This window comes from Ambystoma mexicanum, chromosome 7q (genome assembly GCF_040938575.1).
Source record: "Ambystoma mexicanum isolate Mex_15411 chromosome 7q, UKY_AmexF1_1, whole genome shotgun sequence".
Classification (NCBI taxonomy): domain Eukaryota; kingdom Metazoa; phylum Chordata; class Amphibia; order Caudata; family Ambystomatidae; genus Ambystoma; species Ambystoma mexicanum.
Window position 1 is genome coordinate 1,029,193,798 of NC_090941.1, and position 21,079 is coordinate 1,029,214,876.

The following is a 21,079-nucleotide window of genomic DNA, read 5'->3' on the forward strand; positions in this document are numbered from 1 at the left end:
AACATGAGTGCTGTACGTGTAAGCTTGAAGTGCCGAACCGTACGTGTACAGATGAAGCATGTAAGCTTTGTACTGTTGAGATGGCATACATCCATCATCTCCCGTGCAAAATGAAGTTCCTGTAATTATCATGAGAGATATGCCACGGACAATGTAATTGCGGACACTATTGAAGAGGCATGCATGTTTCTTGTCACCCGCATTACTACAAAAGCACCATTTTGGTCACCCGCATGACTTCAGAAGTGAGTGATGCTAATGTCAGCGAGAACGCGGATAGTGTGGAAAGTTTAGGAAGAATTAACTGCTGAGGTTTACGTATAACTACGGCTCGGAGAGCCATATGGGAGGGATAAGCATTGCAGGCCACTCAAAAAATGAAAAGAAATAGAAAAATGTATATTCGATAGATTTTACATTGTCTACACCATGGAACCTACCGACAAGCCACATTTCAGATTTGCAGGCTGCTTATCTTTTATACTTTTTACATGGTCTACACCATGGAACCTACCCACATGCCAAATTTCAGGTTTGTTAACATTTTGGGAAGTATGCTGAACATTTCAGATAGCCATGTGTGGATATGTGTATGTGTCTAACGGTGCATTTGCGTTGTTAGTTCTATATTTCTAATGCAACTCCTATGTTCTGTGGTCTCTACTTTTATTTTTCTAGTGGTCATGCCTACATAGATTAGATTACATGGACATAGAATGCAATAAATGACAATTGTTTAGTTACAATTGGTCACACCACGTTGTTCCCATGGATGCATGAACCCAATATTGGTATTGGTTGTGCATTTGGTAAATCTACATGCACTACATCCACCACATGGTGTGTGTCGTGTGGGTTTAGTTAGCTCCTAAATCCTCAGGTATGGTGGGGACTTTGTTAACCACTGGTCTGAAGACATCTGTTCTGAATATTATGTCTTTAATGTTTTGACGTTTCTTAAATGCAAAAAATAGAGGCAGAACAAACTAAGGGACCCCTTTGTAAAAGGTGCCAATGTTTGCCTATACATGCGTTTAGTTTGAATGATGTATGTAGACACACTTGTAAGCCCATCCACCTCATTATGTCTGACTCTGGGTTCTAGAAGTACTTCTCTCGTAATGCGGGAAACTTTTCTGGCTTGGCGTATTCAGATTTCTTTTGCTTTCCATTTTTTAGAAAGGTTACCAGCAGCCTCATCGAAATCACTTAATCTAAAACTATTGCGTCGTAACTGTATACATTGGCTAAATGGAAGGTTTTCACGCAATGATCTAGGGTGAAAGCTGTCAAAGTTTAACAAAGCATTAGAATCAGTTGGTTTGCTGTAAGGTTTAACCTTAAGTTTGTGATCTAGACAATAGAAATATCCAGAAAAGCTTCTTCAGAAATAGTGGTGTATGTAAAGTGCAAATGGTTGTCCAAACTGTTGATCTATGTCATAAATTCAAGGAATAGAGCGGGCCTTCCCAAATGACTGAAACGTCATCAAAAAAACGTTTCCATGCCTTGGTATGTTGTGGATATCGGTTATAAATGGAAAAGTGTAGAGTTAGGTTAGGCGAGTTCAAGGCTACTGTAGAGCCCATGCCCGTGCCTTCAGTCTGATGGTACAATGCATTTTAAAGTCAAAAGACATATTTTGTCAATGCCATAGTGGTGCAAACTATGAAGTCTTGATGGTCTGGAGTAAGGTCACCAAAAGACATGGCCAGATATTCTGTCACTATTTCCAAAACCTGCTTCTGCGCGTAGGCCACTAATGTTACCTTGATCACAGAAATATACTGTCAGTCTTACCTTGTGCATAAACTGCTAGAATTCTTTGCAAAAATTGAAGGCAACATGTAAATTGGTAAGAACATATCCCAAACCATTTGTCAACACTGCTTCTTCATCAGATGTTAACATGTGGTCAGACATGTTCTTTATGGTCATTGTCCACCCCTCGTTAGTCTCGCCTCTTGTGGGGGCCATTGTTGGCCTCTCATGCGCCCTCTGCCCCTGGCCAAAAAAGGCTGTTGATGTTGTTACTGTAAGATACCCCTGCCTGTTGATGCGGTGCCTGTTTGATCTCCGATCGGATGTTCCGGGTGTTTTATCAGCGACAATGCTGGTATTATCATCACTGCTTGAATTAAACAACGTTCCTCTAAATCTAGCCCTACTTTTTGAGCCTGCATAATTTCCCTTCACTTGTGGGTCCACAATATACACTTCCTCAGAGTATGAAAACACAGTGCCATGTTTGAATGTATTAAGATTTTTTTTCATACGTTCGATCCTGTCATTTGTAGTGAATTCCTTAAATTCTGCCATTTCCCTCTCAATCCCTTCTAACCAGTTTAAATGTTTCTAGAGGTATTCACTTTTTCACATCATCCTCTTTTTTTTTTTTTACTAATTCTGCAATTATTTCTGTTGTAACCTCTCTGGTTGTGTCAATAATTAACACTAGGTAGAGTATATAAAGGGGCAAAAGACCCTCTTTTTTATGGACGGCGGCCTGTCTCTAGAGGGTAAATAAGGACTATCAGAATATAGAGTAGAGTCAACAGCTACCCATTTCATAGACGCACAGGGGGTGCACCTGTGTTACAGTGAAGATAGCTTATACATGTGCTAATCCAAGGATCACAAGGAGGGGGGCCAATTAAAAAATCAGGCAGAATGTCTAAACAACATGAATAACAAAGAAACCAGGTCAAATAAGGGTGGATTAGTAACAACCAAGTGCACATTTCATGTACTGCTTTGTCAATAGCAGCAAGCAATTATTGTCGACACATATGATGGACGTTTCTGGTTCGGAAAAGAAATGCAAATCCACAGCTCCTTTATTAATTGGGCACAGTTACTGCGGGTGCCGAACTGTCATCAGGACTCAGGTAAGTTGTATAGAGGTGGACAATTGGGGCTTGGTTGACCAGCAAAAATGTGGGCGTCTTGAAGATAGTAATTTCTGATGTTGCTAGTACAGGCCAGCAGTTCAATTTAGATACAGCAGAACCTGGTATCTGGCTTCACAAGGTCCCATCTTGCTCAAAATGCAAAAGATTCAGCATGGCTGCTTGCACGAGATATTCGGAAGCAGCAGGTGAATTGGTCCCGGCTCCCCCGGGATGTCTTATGGGATAGTTATAAAGCGGGGGCCTCTCGGCATGTAGAGCTTTGCTGGAGATAAAAGTAAAATGGACCTCTTCACGGTCACTGCATCCCCCAGATCTATGACACAATCCCTGGGAGGCGAGGAACCCAATGATACCTCCCCAGACCCAGCTCTTTCGCTCACGGATATTATGAAGGCGATTGAGGACCAGAGGACGTCCCTGGAAATGAATATGGTGGTGTGGGGGGCCCATCGGCAGAGGCGTCATTCCTCCATCAGGACCTCCACAACTTGACGTCCTGAGTAGGGGAGTCCGAGCAGAGAATCTCAAACACCGAGGACACGGTGCGACAGATGGAGAAGCAACTGGCCGATATCTCAAAAAATGTTGACCAACTCGAATTTCGTGCAGAAGATAGCGAGGGAAGGGCTCGACGGAACAACTTACGGATCCTCGGGATCCCAGAGAAGGAGGATGGTCCCATTGTTGAACTTTCTCTCGAAGAATGGCTAGCACACCTCTTCGCCCCTAAAAAACTCTCAAAGTTCTTTTCCATAGAACGAGCACACAGGGTCCCCACCGGACGTCCTATCCCTGGGGCCCCACCACAGACAATCATTGCACGTCTCCTAAATTTTCCGGGACAGGGATGCTATGCTCCAGATGGCCAGAGCCACAATGGTTACCGTGTCGGCTTTTACCCTGACTACACTAAAGAGGTAACGAGGTCTGACAATCCTTCGACTCTGAAGAAGAAACTGCAGTCGCTATCGATCAAATATGCGCTCTTCTTCCCGGCACTGCTGAAAGTCCACCATGATGGGGCCACCCACCTGTTCTATTCACCTAAAGAAGCATGGGAATGGCTGGAGACTCGAATCCTCATTGAAACCGGATCTCGTCGATCTCCACAGGGGCCATCTGGAAGGCGGCCACGGTAGAACGGTCCCCACCACACTCAATTCCTGCGGACCCTGAACTCGGGGCAGCAATACAGCTAGGGGAAAGGAGCACGGAAATGGGTGAATGAGACCATACCGCGACCCGTAAATTGTGACGGACCAACCAACCGAGGGAGACTGACAATGGTGGCCGCCGACCTTCACAAGGTGAACTCTGGGGTGGGGAGAAGTACGGAGGGGGGGGGAGAAGAGTTGGTATTTCATAGTTCACCGAAGTAATCACTTTGGCCACACAGTAATAATGGTGGGTCTGGCTCATGGGCGTTCATGTCAGGGCACAACTCGAAACGGAACGAGGTTGAAGTGGGTGGATATCACTCTACGCGGCGACCTAGGCCTCGGAACCCGGCACAGGGGTCAGGGGGGAGCCTCTCCCCCTAGGCAAACTCACCCACCACACATATACCAATGGCTCAGAATAGCCAATTGACACTGCTTACTTGGAACGTAAACGAGTTGTGCTCCGGGGTGAAGAGGCGGCTAGTCCTCCAACAGTTGAACAGACGCACACCCGACGTCGCACTCCTCACCGAGACACACCTCATAGGCACAGAATGTAAATTGTTCAAGGAGGTCCAACTATGCAACTGCAATTCACGCAGGGTTTTCCTGTGGGTCACAATGATCCTCTTGTATAAGCTGGTCCCATTCAAAGCGCTCCACATGGACCGAAGGGGGTGCTTTGTGGTGGTAACCGGGGATATCGGGAGGGTCTCCTGCCCCCACTAACTTCTTAACCTCCAGGAGGGGATACTGGGGAAACACGCAGACAATTGGGTACTGGGTGGCGATTTCAATGAAGCGATGGAAGTGTGTAAGGATAGAAAACACGTAGGGAATAGGAACCCCGGGTCACAAACCAAGCTCCACTCATTTGCATCTGCACTCGGGTGGGTTGGCGTATGGCACATTCTCCACCCCACGAACACGGGATATTGCTTTTTTTCCAACGCCCACAACTCCATGTCCCGGATAGATTATTTCTTCGTCCCGCAAGACATGTCACACTTACTGAAAACTGCCAAATATCTAGCGAGGGGCATCTCGGACCACTCCCTCCTTCTACTCACTATCAAACAGGGTTGATCCAAGCCCCAGCCCTCCTGGCGGCTTAACACATACTACCCAGGAGTCCCCGAGGTCTGTAAAGGACTTGCGCAGAAGACTACTGAATACTTTTCTCTGAACGAAGGCTCTGTTGCCAGCCCTATAACACTCTGGGAGGGATATAAGGCAGTGCTCCGGGGGGGAGGCCCTGTCCCTGGTTACAGCACATCGCCGCCAACAAGTCCTAGAGATCACTGACAAAGAGGATGCCACAGTGAGGGTGGAGGAAGCGTTTCTCACCTCCGGGACACCAGAGTCTAAGGAGACCATGATTACGGCTCAAGAAATATTCAGGAACCTGGCACCAAACAATGCCAGGACTGCGCAATGGAGAATGCGTAGTCAGAGCTATGCCACTGAGGATAAAGCCGTTAAGACCATGGCCTGACTGGAGAGGAAGGGAAACAACCAAGGACAAGTTAGGGAGATCCGAGGGGCTGATGGGGGGGGGGATCTGCTTTAAGAGGATGCAGACATAGCAAACGCCTTTGCTGCCTTCTACAAGGGCCTTTATGCCTCTGCACTACCTGAACTCCATCGAGCTCCCCAGACTCTGCGAAGCCCAGACTGAAAAGCTGGAGGCGGAGGTCACCGAAGAAGAGGTCGCTGTGGCGTTGTCCCAGCTCCAGTCCGGGAAGACTTTGGGGCCGAAATGGCTTCCCATTGGAAACCCAGAGGTGAATGGGCGACTCCGTGGTTGGACATATGCACAGCATCCTACTGCGCTCCCGAGCAGATGGAATGCTCCCACACGACCTTCGGCAGGCTACCATAGTCATAATTCCCAAACCTGGGAAGCCCCCGGACCTTTGTGCCTCGTACAGACCTCTCTCCCTCATCAACGGGGAGGCCAAAGTCCTTGCCCGGGTTCTGGCCAACAGAATGCTGGGGGTCATTCGCTCTTTAGTCCACCCAGAACATAGTGGGTTCACGCCGGCGAGGTCCACCAGGATGAACATCTGGAGAGTCCACTTTGCAATTAGCCAAGCCTCGAAGATCAAGGAACCGCTTGCCCTTCTCGCAGTAGACTTCGAGAAGGCTTTTGACTCCGTCGGATGGACAGCCTTATGGAATATCATGGACTGCATGGGGTTTGGGCCCAACTTTATGTCATGGTTAAGATACTATACACAGCCTCCAAAGCGGTGTGTGGGTGAACGGGATCTCCTCTAGACCCTTCCCACTGGGCCGGGGAACCAGGCAGGGATGCCCCTTCTCCCTCCTCCTATTTATACTCACCATTGAGCCTCTGGCAATTCCGCTCAGGACGTCTCGTGGGTGGTCCGGGTTCATGTGGCCCTGGGGGTATGGGGGGGAAGAGGACTGGGTATCACTATACGCGGACGACCTCCTTATTTACATGAGCAACCACAGAATCTCTCGTGCCCCGAAATTACCCGAATACCAGGAGTTCTGTGGGATTAAAGTTAATACGCACAAAACAATCTTCTTTCCACTCCAGGGCAGAGACAACGCGATCCTGCTGCAGTGTCCCTATCCGGTCTCCACCCAACGCTTTGTCTACCTTGGCATTCGCATCACCCCTAACCCTGACAAATTCCTCTGGCTTAACCGCAACCCAGTGGTGAGCAGATTTGAGACAGATCTCATCCACTGGCAATCCCTCCCACTAGGGTTTCTAAGGGAGGGCGGCCCTCTTCAAAATGCTCCCCCTCCCTAGGTTCCTCTACGTCCTGCAGAACACCCCCATCTACGTTCCCCACACCACGTTTTTGACCATAGACTCTACCATTCGGAAACTCCTGTGGGGAGGGAAGCAACCCCGTATCGCCCCGACCACTCTACAGCGATCAATCTGGGAGGGGGGTCTGGGCATATCCTGTCTCAGAGCATATTATTGGGCAGCACAGCTGGGGGTCTTGAATGACTGGATCTTTGCAGACCCGGCGCTCCATTATGTTGGGCATGAAACCAGATGCATGGCGGAGTGAACACCCCAACCTGGTACTGTATGAACCAGACACTGTAGTTGCTGGCCTCCCTGGGATGATACGACTAATACGCACGGGTGGGAGGAGGTGCTCCAACATATCGGGTGGGCGAGACAGCCGACAATGGCTCAACCCATATGGGATAATGGGTATATCCCAGAGGTCCCGACGATGGGACGCTTTCCTAATTGGTAGGAGCGAGGGATACGGACGCTAACGGAAGTCCTACACAATGGACATCTAAAACCGTATGAGGCAATGCTAGAAGAGATCGGTCTCGCCCCCGGCGATATATACAAATCCATACAACTGACACACGTTCTACGTGCCCAATTCCCTGTGCTCTCAGACATCCCAAAAAGCTCCCCCCTCGAGGCGAATGTCCTTCCCGCAAGGATTCTGGCAAAACCCAAGTCAACACTGGATCAAGTGATCACTGCATTCGGGGCCCGGGAGTTAGTCCATCTGCTGGAGGGATAGGAGAGATTGGTGGGCCCCTTGGAGTCAGAGGAGTGGGTAGAGGCACTCATGTTTCCATGCGAAATAGGCATAACGCCAAGCGTAGGCTCATTCAATATAAAATACTTCACCAGGCCTAATATTCACGGGCCGCAATGGCTAAATGGGAACTGGTGGCAGATGCTGACTGTTTAAAATGCCGAAGGGTCGTGGGCACCTTTTATCATATGCTGTGGGAGGTCATTCTGGAATTCTGGCGCAAATGCATGCACTAAATCAACAAGGTCCTGGACACTCCGGTACAGCTGCATCCTAAGGTCGCTCGGGATATGGGGCGGGGGGGGGCTATACGAGAGCTGAAAAACATTTCTGGCGGTTGCAATGGGCTTATCCAAAAGACTAGTGCCCACCATATGCGTTTGGGGCGCCTGAAGGTCCGGCCCCAAGTAGATGGAACAATGAGATGGACAGATGTGCGTCCCCGGAAAAACGCATTTACACTGCCAGGGGCTGCCCCCAAAAATGTTTGAAGGTATGGGCCAAATGGACAGGCACTGTCTGCATAGCTGAAGCTGCCGGAGTAGACTAGATGCAACCCCCAGACTCTCAACCTGATCTGAGCTCCCCTGTTTCTTCTTAACTCAAACTGGCACGCCCATACGTTCTGCAATGTTCTTTCACCCGTCCTGCTTGTTTGATCGCAACCATACAACTTAATCCTAATATCTGTTTCTTGTGTTGGCTCTGATTTACTGAACAATATTGCAGCTTATGTGTTTGGTGGGATGGGTATGCCCACCCTTGCTTGTTGTTAAACAATAAAAAGAATGTATTTTTCCCATTTTTAATATTTGTATATTGTGTATTTTGTATGATAGTACGGAATTCTAAAATGTGATCATGTTTACATTTTGATTCTATTGAGTGTTTAAAGTTTACCAATTAACTAATAAAAATAACAGTGAATTGTCATTTCAGCTTTATATGATTTTAATAATGCAGATTGTTTTTTTTAAAAAGGATATACATGCATTAAAAAATAACGAAGCATTGCTCTTCTCGTACTAGTTTTCAAATCTAGACAATGGACGTGACAAGGGGACGGGGCATTACATGTGGACGGGGCATTGAGACGGATTTTTGCTACAAAAGGTGGCAACAGAATCCCACTCAGTGGCACAACACCACTGAGCCCAGCGTTTAGACCTGGGGTGCCAGGGAATTCATGGATAGGGCCGAGCCAGGGGACCTGGCCTGACCCTTAGGGTCCAACACAAACCTAGCCCGGAAAAAGGCTGTGCAAAACGAGGGGGTAGTGCGGGGGGGGGGGCGGCATGTGTCAGGGTCAAAAATGGGGCTGTGGGGAAGGAAAGGGATTGGGGCAATTAAAAGGGACCGGGGAGAGGACAGGGGCTAAAGGGAGCAAGAAAAGCGGATTAACAGAACTGGGGACAACACAATTGGTAAAATAGGGCAATAACGTGGATTAAAAGGGGCCAAAAACAATGGCTAGGGGCAACAAATGGGGTAAAAATTGGACGGGCGTCAAGAAAAGGGGTACCAAAAGGGGCTAAATGGAACTGGGGTCAGGAAATGGGGCAAAACAGGCCTGGTGAGAGCTAAAAGAGATAAGGGGCAAAATTGGATTGGGGGGCAAGAAAAGGAACAAAACGGACCTGGGGGAGCTAAAAGCGGTAAGTGGCACCAAAGGGGGCTAAATGGGACTGGGGCATTCAAGAAAAAGGGCAAAATGGGTCTGGGCAGCTACAGGGGTTGGATCAACAAAGGGTACTGTGTGGAAAAACAAAGGGCCTCATTTACCTTTTTAGAATTTGCTGCTGCCTCACATCACCACCAGGACAGGTTCCAGTCCCGCCTCAGCCAATCAATCAATGAGTGGCTGGGGCAGGCCAAGAAAAGGTGCTCCTGGTGGGCCAGCAGCACATCTGCCTGACTCCCTATCCCAGCCAATCATGAGTGATTGCGGAGGGACCGGAAAACATGCAGATGCGCTCTTGTAAGTGCTGTCGGCACATTTACAGAGCACGTCTTTTTTAAATCTGAAGCCAGACCCCTGGGGTGGGGCTCGGGTCGGCTTCAAACACCTCCCAGCCCTGAAATTTTGGGCTATGTTGACTCTGCCTGGTTGGCCTACAGAGCCGTGGACGGACACAACAGGACACACATTTTAAACAGCACCTGGGCTTCGCTGTTAACAAAAGTCCTGCAATTACTAACGTAAAGCACTTCACTGTTAGCACCTTAATTCATAAGCATACATTTTTAGGTAATTGAAATCGTGATGTGAGGTTAGTACTTGCAGGCCAGGTGAGTGACTGGAAGGGCAGAGAGGTGACAGGAGACTGCTCATTTTCACATCAGTCCTTACGTGAGTTCTTTCAGACTTAAAGGAGAGTCAACTGCTTGTAACACTGAAGCTGTACTAGAATAGTCTCATTTGAATGCGTAATGAAGTTAGATGCCCCCACACAAATAGGTATGCCGCTCGCCCACCACCGTCTTTGTAGTTAACACTCCTACCAGCATTTGATGGGTTACCCCTCCTCCTCACTGTCGAAATGTAGGTTTTCTTGCGCCTCTGATCCCACTCCCAGTCTGATCCCACAGGCCTCATCCCACCATACAACGTAAGCCTTTCCGGTTGTTTATATTTGCTTTGCCTCTCCCCATTATAGAAACCGCTGCCTCTTCGCCACTGCTATTCCCGCCAGTGTATTCTTGACTGGAAGACTAGATTACTAACCTGTTGGAAGAGCGGCACGTTGTTCTGTGAGGGGGCGGTGGCGGTGGAATTCATGGGCGGGGTTATATAGCCATGTAAAGCTGGACTGTTGCTGAGCTGTTAGGATCCGTGCAGCAGCGATAGTTTTACCCATCCTTGACAGCAGGTGGCGCCGTCTCCCAAGACGAAGGACATGGAATTAATCGGTTGAATAATATGGCATATTATGACGTCCGGGATTAGAAACTAGGGGATTAAGCATGGCCGAGAAACCCGCGTGCGATTGAATCGACGTCCGTCTCATGATGAAACGCGGCCGTCGTCGTGTCCTGCACCGACCTCCACATTTGGCTGCTGTTCAATCTGCAGAAACGTCATACTGCGCGAACTGGACCTCTCATCTCATTATACCGTGGCTGGGATGATGCTGGTTTCGTATTATAGAACGCGACTATGGAAACCCAGGCAGTGCTGTGAGTGGCTGGCACGGGTCCGCGGCCAGCCAATCACATTTCCCATTCACCAAAGCCCGCCGTAATGGGAGCGACTAACCCTTTCTTGGCGATTTACAGTTTTACATTAGGCTGCTGTCCGGATTCCTGTACGTCTTCCTGGTCCCACTCATACCTGCCTACATTAAAGAAACAAAACCCCGGAGAATTACGTCACCCGCGCCACGCCCACGACTCAACAAAGCTGCGGCCACATATTTGTGGTGGGGTGGGGGAGGAGACACGACTACAAATAAACTAATATTTGCAATAGAAACAGTAAAACCTGGTAAATGGGTCAACTTTTGTTTTCTCCCTCACCTCCCTCAATGCATTTCTTTACCTTTATGACACACACAGGCACCCTTTGCAGACGCGTATTGATTATATAAATTCTATAATTTGACAACGAGACCAATGGATTTTCAGGGACAGTCGTGTAACATGCAGCGCAAAATACCATGAGCCAGATTGCAGAAACGTGCATTTTTGCATGATGTTTGCGGTGTGTCACCACCCACACCCACTCTGGCAGCATGGTATCTCCCAGGGCTCCTGCTAGGGTCACATGTTGGTGACCATGACTGGAATAGAATAAAAGGGATGAGCCTGGCCTGACTCTTCAGTTCCTGTTACGGAGCCCTCCCTGCTGTGTGTGATTATTGTAGCGCAATGCTGGCGCTGCATAGCAAGTGGAGAGCCTGCTGCTGCAGGTCCCTCAACACAGCCCGTGCCCATGCTGGACAATGCTGTCTGTGATGGCTCCCCTCATGCCTATGGAACCCCTGCCGGGCAACTCTACATTGTGTTGCTACAGAGCCCCTGCTGAGTAACCCTGCATGCAGGCGCCGGGTCCCTGCTGGGCAATGCCGGCGCCGTCTGTGGTGTTGGCCTGGGTGCCCCCAGGCCATGGAAGAGCCTGTGTGCTCACGGGCTGTCAAGCGATGCCCCCAGCATGTCGGCTGCGTGCCCCCAGCCTTGGTCTGCCTGGCCTGTGTGACCACAGGCCAAGACATAACAGTGTTCGCACTCAGGTAACAATTTGCCTAATGCAGGAATGTTTATGGCTCATTTACGGCTAGTTTATATAGAGGTGTCCCGAACGACCAGAAACCCGGAGACTCCATGTTCTTCACGAGTTCCGGAGAAGAGCATAAAGACCCTGAGTCTCCAGGCTAAACCCAGATGCTAGCCAGGTATGGTCCCACTACTTATTTTTGAGGGCCCCCAACATCCCTCTCACAAATCCATTGCATCTTTTTACTAATACCCATAGCTACCTATATTTGAAAATCAAAAACCTGTAGATTTCAGCCGCCTGCAGTGCGCACACGCCTTGCAGCACCCATACATCCCTCCCCAAACCCATCATTAAACAAGCATTGTCAATGCCAATAGTTTGGGCGTTTACTGTTCTTTACATTCACAGACACCAGGGTGCAAGGACGAGAGTGCCACGTTTTAAAGGAGGATGCGATAAGGGGGTTCATTCAGGTGTGCAACGGAATGAGAAGAGGAATAGAGCACCGGAGGAAGCCATTGATGGAGGGTTGGGATGATGAGCAAGAGGAGATATGAGCGAGAAAGGGTAAGGGAAAAAGTGATGCAGGGGCTGAGAGCCAAGGTGAGAGTTGTAGAAATTGAAATATGGGGATATCTTCAAGAATGCCAGAGAAAGCGACAGTGCTCAAGGGGAGAGAGTGAGAGCGCGAGTGCAGGGTCAGAGAGAGATGTATGGATGTGCAGGAGTGCCCCGTACAAACATTTGGGTCTGCAAATGCACCAGCCTGCACGCCCAATGGGCCATGCAAGGCTGATGAAGCATAACACTTGTGGTCTTGAAGGACCCATTGAGCCAACACTGGCTGGGGTACTCCAAGCTAATGAAAACCAGATTTTCCCAACAAAAAAGAAAGCCGCGGAGCGCATCCTCAGCTGCTTGCTACAACTGAAGAAGTGCTCAGGGTTTTCGCTTGGCTACTCTGTAATGTGTAGCAGGTCACACATTGTCACCAATTATGGGCAGACCACCTGCTTTAGCCCTTGAAGTATGTACTGTTGAGTCGCCCAATAAATGCGTGCTGTCTCCAGATGGTGCCCACGCCTAGGACTGATTTCTCATGCGCAGGGTTGGTTATTACAAAGTAAGTGCATGAGCAGTAGGATTTCCTCATTTGCGTGGAGCAACCCCATTGTAAATGAGAACACACACCATCAAAATAACACATGCAACCCCATTATGTAAAGCCATTATGCACCCACTGCTGAGCAAATGACAAAATGTGCAATTCGCACAGGGGGCATTTGACAGAACAGCGCACAGAAAGCAGTAACTGCAGTGTTAACAGAGCAGAGAGATAAGCGCTTCCATGACAGCAGACAGAGAATAGACAGCGAACATGACACCAGTGTGACTTGACATAACAGATAACATTCATGTGTGCTAGTGTAGTGACATGCTAATACATCTGATACTATCTGGAGGAAGAGGTGGAGCTCGTGCAAGAACATGCTATGTTTTTTGTTCTACACAGGGAACTTCTGAGGTGGTGCATAGGAATTATCTGGGCGAATTAATGAATTCCTACATAGACCGATAAATACACATTTGTATTTTCCAGTTTACTTGAAATAAAAGGCACCTTGGATATATGATGGGGTTTATAGTCAAAATCTCGAAAAAAAAATATCGAATTTTTTTTTCAATGCGTTTTTTTCAAAATGGGGGGGTTCCCCCCCTACTCCCCTTTTTTCATTTTTTTTTTATTTTACCCCTTTTTTTTACTTACCTGACCCCAAAAACACAAATAAATAAATAACAAATTCAATATTTTTTTTCGAGATTTTTATTTCGTGCTTTTTGTAATTCGAGATTTTATTTTCGGTATTTTGACCGACCACCATATCATGGTTTATTTATTTAGCGCCTATGTTTCAAAGCGCTAATTCGGCCTGTTTTAAACAATTTCTTGTGAAATTCCTCGACCCTCCTCGCACATCTTTAAGTCCCTGTGCGCTTAGACTCGCTCGCTGTGCTCTATCAATGATTGATGAGACTTGAACTGTCCCAGATCTGCAGCTGCAAATAGGATAAACTCCGCTAAAATCTCTCTTTGTGTCTCTTGGCCACAGCACTGCAACAGTCATGCATCCCAGGAGCAACCCACAGCGTGGCCCAGTATCGCAATACAAATGTGAATCCACTCACAGTTCTTGAAAACAACAGGCTGCTGTACTATAGATTCCAGATCTCAGAGGTACGGCTCTGACATGATCTACCTGAATATGCGGCGTCACACTAATTTCCAAAACAAATGAAATGATATGTTTTTTTTAGCCCCGAGAACGTTTTAGACAGCGCACTCTGTTACATGTGCAGGACTAACTGTACCCAGTGGATCATCCCTGCCCAACATGCAATGCGCGCAAATCTTATTTTCCCCTCTTTAAGTGGACTGACTTGACGGACTTGGGGATCTTTTCAGTGCGCATTTTCGACACAGCTTCAAACCCCTCCAGTGACATGTTGGGATGCTGGGGCTCGCGAAGGATTGAATGAAGCCGTGCAGAAAAGGCTCTCTGTTCGCTCAGCTCTTGCCTGGCACCGTAGTATGATCGGCCTCTACCCTCTTGGCTCGGTGTTGTGGTTCCAGTGTTTTCCATTTTTTTTGCCTCTGTGTGCTTTTCTGCTACCCGCAAGTAAAGGGGAGACATAGAAAGCCAGCGCTTAATTTCACTGCAAGGAAAGATTGATGAGCAGTAAACGTCGGAACTCAAGACCATACAGTTTCACTCTTTGTAAAAAAAAAGTAAGTTGCACTTAAAATACACACGTGCAAGCTCCTCTGCCACACTCCCTGCCAAACACCGATGCGATTCCGTCTTGGGGAAATAATTAAATCACGTTGAATTGTCAGGAGCACATGAAAAAACAAGGTCCAGCTGGTGATTCGACCATTTTATCGCCAAGTGTTGGCAAGTTGCAATGCCAACGCAATACACTGCTCCCATACTCCCCTTTCTCTTCTACAATACCAATGTTTTTTGGCGATATTTGGTGGGTTACGCACCAGAAAAGCACTAAAACCACAAAGAGGGCCAACCAAAAAAAATATACTTTTAAATATATATATATATATATTTAAAAGGGAGTGTGGGAGCCCCTCTACTGAGAACGAACATCATATATCCTGTTCTATAGAATTTCTTCCACTCAGGAGGGCCTACAACCACGTTTTTGCTCACTGCACCCTCACAGAGGAGACCTTTCCATTTGCATTTTTTGTATGTTTTATTTCTGCTCACTGCACCCATCACCGTTTTTTTGCTCATTGCACCCTTCAGAGTTAGGCTAAATTTCACCTCACCAAGGAAACCCAACAAGGCAGAGACACGTGTCAAGGGTTGCTGTGCAGGGTGCAGTGAGCTACACAGTGAGCTAAAATGTATATGGTTGTAGACCCTCCTGAATGGAAGAAATTTCATAGGACAGGGTCTTTGACACAAGTTAATTCTCAAAGTAGTGACCATCCAGGGAAAACGCTGTCAATACCCCTTTGACCTTCCCTCAAAAACTCTCCAATCCCACACTACCTAATGCCCCCATGTGTTTTTGTAGAATATCCCAGGTATGAACTGCTGGGACGAGGTGGAGGACACGAGTAATGAAGAGATAGACCAGATAAAGATTTGTCAGGGCTCGAAATTGACATTCAATGAGCAGGAGCTAAAACCAGTTCCTGGGTGTCAGGAATCACCCATTAGGCAGGACTTAACAGCAGGAGAACCAGGGGCTACCAGAGATGTTTCTTTAACGTTTTGTCCGTTTTGTATGAACCATTGTGTTTAAATGTGCGTTAGATGTGTTCTAATTTTTGTTTATTAACATTCTCAACTACTCAAAGTTAAGGTCACATTTACATGTTTAGAAGGCACCAGTTGGCCCTAGCAGCCAAAAGTAGCTCCTGGTAGCGTTTGGTTTTCAGCTAACCAGGCTCTACTGTGCTAGAAGCAGGAGCACAATTTCAAACCCTGTACGTACTTTGAATATACAACTGAAAATGACAGACCTTGGCAGGCGAGTAAACCAAGGCTGTGGCTTGAAGAGAGATCAGATAAAGAGAACTATGAGAGCAATCAAGTGTGGGGGGGCCTGGGACCCATGTTGTGGAAATACACCCTGAACAGTAATAACGAGGAATACAAGGCCTACAAGTTTAAGTGAAACTCAGAGACCTGACAGGAGAGTAAACAAAGGCTGTGGGCGAAAGTGAAGACGGAGAGTGAGAGAGAGAGAGAAAGGTGAGAATGAGAATGTTGAATACCCTAATTGGAAGGAAAGTGGGCCAAGGAGGGGGTACTGAGAACAAGGTCTGGGACCCACCACAATTGAGAGGAGGTCCAGTACAGTTTGGGAAAGAGAACCAGGCTATTCTTCCTCGTTGTAGTACCTGGAAGCCGGGGTACTTCCAGAAAGCATCAGGGACCCTTAAGAGAGCTTGGGAAAGGGAACCGGGCAATTCTTCACCGTCACAGTATCTGCAAACCTTAAAATGGCTTGGAAAAGGTGTTCAGGTCAAACCTCCTTGTCACCTGGCCTGGAAGTCAGGCCTAGCAAGTAAAGATAAGGACCTATCCTGACCATTGAAGACACAGAGACAAATCTGGATAAAGTTGGACATTCTCTGGGGAAAATGAATCAACCCCTTGAGTCTTGTGGAACATTTACTTGCTTTTCTATACCTTTTTGGAACTTTTGTTTGGAACTACAAAGCTGTGCTGCAGGCAAAAGGCCAAGAGACAGATCCCCTTTCACCTTATGTTGAGTTTAGCTTGTGAGGGATAGATTAGGATTTGGTCACAGAATGGCAAGCACTACTTTGGACATTCTGACAAAGATAGTTTAATTACCTACATTTTTTTTGAGGCAGGGAACCTCCCTCTTAGGAGGTAGGATTAGTTAGGATTTCCTCCAACTCCCCTCATTTCTGTTGTTAATTAAAGAGTATTTGCCCATCAATGAATCACCCTCGTGTCAGAGTCTTACTCCGACACCCTCATATATGGTATCAGGTTTGGGATATGACCTGGTTGATACTAACTAGGGTATCCCAAGATTTTAGAGCAACCAAGACTAAGACCAGCACTCTGATTTGACAATCAAGAAACTGTCTAGACAAACTCAATTTTTCTTTCCCCTTTAGGTTAATAATAATAAAAAATGCCCAAGGGGAAGTGGTTCTATTACAGGTTTCCCCAACCAATCCATTTATACCAACAATCACTCCTCATAAAATTGAAAATTCCCATACTCGACCAAAAACTCCTTTTCAAAAGGAAGATCATTAGCTGATTAAGTTAGATTATCCGATTATTCAGGTGGACCCAACCAAAAACTGAACCTAGAGATAAAGACCACTAGAGACCTCCCACACTAGGCAGTTTGGGTATAAAACCTAGCTTTAGAAAATCTAGACAGATATAAACTACGGTATAACGTCCTTTCATCGACAGTCATTATTTTGATGTTTTTTTATGAGTATTTTTTAACCAAAAAAAAGAATCGAAATATATAGGGGGTTGGGAAAGTGTATATAAGTGGTTAGGGGAGGTCGGGAATAGTTAAATAAAATAGGGGATGTGGGTCGTGGGGGAACCCCACCAAAAATAAAATCAATTTCGATTAGTTTTTTGTTAAAAAAATACTCATAAAAAACACATAAAAATTACGACCATTGATGAAATGACATAGAACCATATATTACACCCGATAATTGCGAGACAAGTTACAAAGAGAAGCTTATAGAGATTGAGGAATACTCCCAAGTCCTACCCGACAAACCACTGGAGAGTGAGGAAGAGATCTGGACATTTTAAAAAAGAAGACGTTTTTCTTTTTGAATCGCTCTCCTTTTTCCCCTCTTTGCCCAATCTACCCATAGAAGAAAGTCCAATCCCATTAAACTACGCCCTTAAGGGTCCTTCACGTTCCAATCTCCACCATGAATACACTAGAGGCTCTACTGGAAAGTCGTGTCCAAGCAAGTAGATGCAGAAATCAGATTTCTAGAGGATATTGTTAGTTTAGTGGCAGCCCAGCAAAGACCCATACTCCCGCATGAAATCCGGCAACCCTACAGGGAAGGAGAAGATTTGGGTAGTTATTTTTAAAACTTCGAACGGCTAGCCCAATAGTTCCCCTGGGGAGACGAGTTAAAAATTTGCTATTTAGCCATTAGGATTTACCGCCTATGATGAGATTAAGCAGGGTCTGCGACTCAGAGTAGGGCAAACAACATTTTATAACAATACATTACGAGAAATTAGGTTGAACCCAGGGGAAACTCCTGTGAAGTTAGAAGGTAGAATCTAAAACACCATATCCCTCTGGTTTGGAAAGAAGACCCTTACAAAGGTGCTAGAGGCCTTTGCCCTAGTGCAACTAATGAATAGCTTACCCCTTCCTCTTCAAAGGCCCATCCTCCACATGAGCAAACCTACCATGCCTTTAGCAGTAGAGACTGTTCAAAATCATGCCGAAGCCAATAAACAAATAAGGCTTCTCTCTACAAACAGATGATGGGAAGAGAGACATAAAATCAGGACCTTGAAGCTCTTTCCCCCCCCAAACTAAAAATCCATGGGAGGGAAAAGACTAATGAAGGCTTTCCCAAACCCAATAAAATGGGAACCTGAGAGTCAGAGGAAAAAAGAGAAAATAACACCAATAATGCAGGATAAAGGACCTTTAAAATTGGAAGAAGTTAGAACCCCTAAACCCTTGTCAAGCGAGAAAGGGCACTTGGCCAGTGTCCCTTTAATAGAAAAAAGAACCCATAGAAATAGGGTGTATGACTGGTGAAGAATGGGGTGATTCCAAATCTCAGTTAGACTCTGACATTGAACCCACCAGTAGTTATGTCTGCCAAACGGCCCCTTTTAAGATTTATGAATCGGTTACCGCTAACGTGATTCGGGTATCGGCTCTGGTATATTCAGGAAGCAAACAAGCAGCCGTAAGGAGTGACTTGACATAAATAACCTTAACCAGAGTGAACCCATTAGGGAAATCCGCGTTCATGGCAATAAAGAAATGTATTATAGGACCCAACTGTTATTAACATCAGGGGACGAGAGACCTAGATAGATGCGGCAGTCATTCCTGGCCTGCCGGAAGAAACCATCATTAGAACCGATTTCCCAAAATTTTGTGAAATTATAAACTAAATTAATAGACCTACCATAGGGTATTCTCCTGTAGAAACCTGGGAAGAAGAGTTCTCACCTAGTATGCCCATCTGTGACTGCAAAACCCCCTCTTAACTCCACGTGTAAAAATCTAGAGGGAGTAACTGAAAACTTATGGGGAAGGGTACGTGACGAATTCACTGCTTTAGATTGTGAATCCTCTTCTAATGATGCCAGAGCGTTGAGGCCGCAACCTAATAGTCCCCCTGGGGGTGGTGCTCAGCAGGAGGATTTCATGGGAGGGAGGACCCCATTGAGAGTAGTGACCATTCTGAGAGAATGTAGTACCCCTTTTGACCCTCCCACAAAAACCCTCCAGTCCACACTACCTGATGCCCCCCGGTTGTGGCTCGAAGAGAGATCAGATAAAGAGAACAATCAAGTGAAGGGGATCTGGGGGCGGGAGAAAAGAGAGTGAGAGTGAGAGACAGACACGGTGGACCAAGGAGGGGGTACTGAGAACAGGGTGTGGGACCCACCGCAATTGAGAGGAAGACCAGTACAGAAATCTATTCCTCCTTGTCGCAGTACCTCAGAGAAGGGCCTGCTCAGAAAGAGTCAGGGATCCTCAGCACAGCTTTGGAGAGAAAACCAGGCTATTCTTCCTTATCGCAGTACCTGGGAGCCGGATCTGCTCACAAAGGGCCAGGGACCCTCAAGACGGTTTGGAAAAGGTATCCAGGCCATCCTTCCTTGTCGCCGGTCCTGGGAGTCAGGATTGCCAAGTAAAGATAAAAAGGACCTGACCATTGAAGACACAGACAATTCTGAATAAAGTTGTAAAGACTCTGGGCATAGGGGAATCAACCCCTTGAGTCTTGTGGAACTTTTACTTGGTTTTCTTCACCGTTGTGGAACATTTGTTTTAAACTACAAAGCTGGGCTGCAGGCGGACAGCCAAGAGACATATCCTTTTTCACCTTATGTTGAGTTTAGCTTGTGAGGGATAGATTCGGATTTGGGCAGAGGACAGCAAACTTTACTTTGGACATTCTCATTAGCTGGTTTTGTTGACGCAGGGAAACCTCTCTTAGAGGTAGGATTAGTTTGGATTTCCTCCAACTCCTCCCCTATTTCTGTTATTAAGAAAATGTGTTGCCAATCAACACATCACCCTCGTGTCAGAGTCTTACTCGTACACCGTCACAGTACATAAGGAGGAGAAGAAGCACTATGGAATGCTTAGAGAGCAGCATAGGTCGGAGCCCATCAGACTGAAGTCCTCCCTTCATTCCTTTCCCAGAGTCCAGCCTTCAGCAATCCGAAGTCATTCAAGCTTAAGGGGTGGACAATGAGTGAATACCTGGAGGATTAGAGCTTCCTCTCCACTCAAGATGGCCCACTCCTACTGGCAGGACATCCGTCCATTAGTTCCAATGGGTGAGGGGGGGGGGTTCCATGTCGGCTGGGATACCTGGAGTAGTTACGTCTCAGAGGCCTGGGTCTTGGCATTGATCCATTTCCGTTACAAGGTGGAATTTGACTCTTGCCCTCCGGAGTCACGTGTACTGAATTCTCACCTGGCCAACGGATCCTCTAAAGAAAGCATGTACGCAGAAAACTACACAATATGCTGCATCAGCAGGCAATCTACGTTCTACCAACCAGCACAGAACAGAGGTGCTACTCACAGGTCTTCTTGGTGCCCAAGACATCATCAGTTTCATACTGGTCTGAATCGTAAAAGTCTAAAAATATCTGTGTCCAAGATAAAGTTCAAAATGGAAACATGCCAGCGCATCATCCTGCTCATAGTAACAAGAGACTGGTTGGCTTACCTGGACATCAACTATGAATACCTACATGTGCTAATTCTCTGAAGCATCACACATTCCTTTTGTTCTCAGTGAGGGGTTTTTGTTTTCAGTTCAACATACTCCACTTTGGCATACAAGGGTCTTTACAAAGGATTGTTCTGGCTTTGTGGGGGAACTACACAATGAAGGCCAGAAGGTTTACCCCTTTTTGGACAAACTTCTGATCCAGAGTGCCTCTGCTTAAGCAGGGA

General features: G+C 46.8%; 1 protein-coding gene across 2 annotated transcripts in view; it reads right to left on the reverse strand.

Annotated features, from left to right (window-relative positions):
• The window catches only part of LRIF1 (ligand dependent nuclear receptor interacting factor 1), a 121,286-nt gene that overhangs the window by 78,186 nt on the left and 22,021 nt on the right, over window positions 1–21,079 (reverse strand). The window contains exon 1 of one of the 2 annotated variants that reach the window (XM_069640320.1): window positions 10,355–10,785. The exons of the other annotated variant lie outside the window; for it this stretch is intronic. The gene's annotated coding sequence lies outside the window, so the exon portion shown is untranslated. Of the gene's footprint in view, window positions 1–10,354; window positions 10,786–21,079 lie in introns of those variants that run through there. 2 annotated transcript variants of the gene reach the window in all.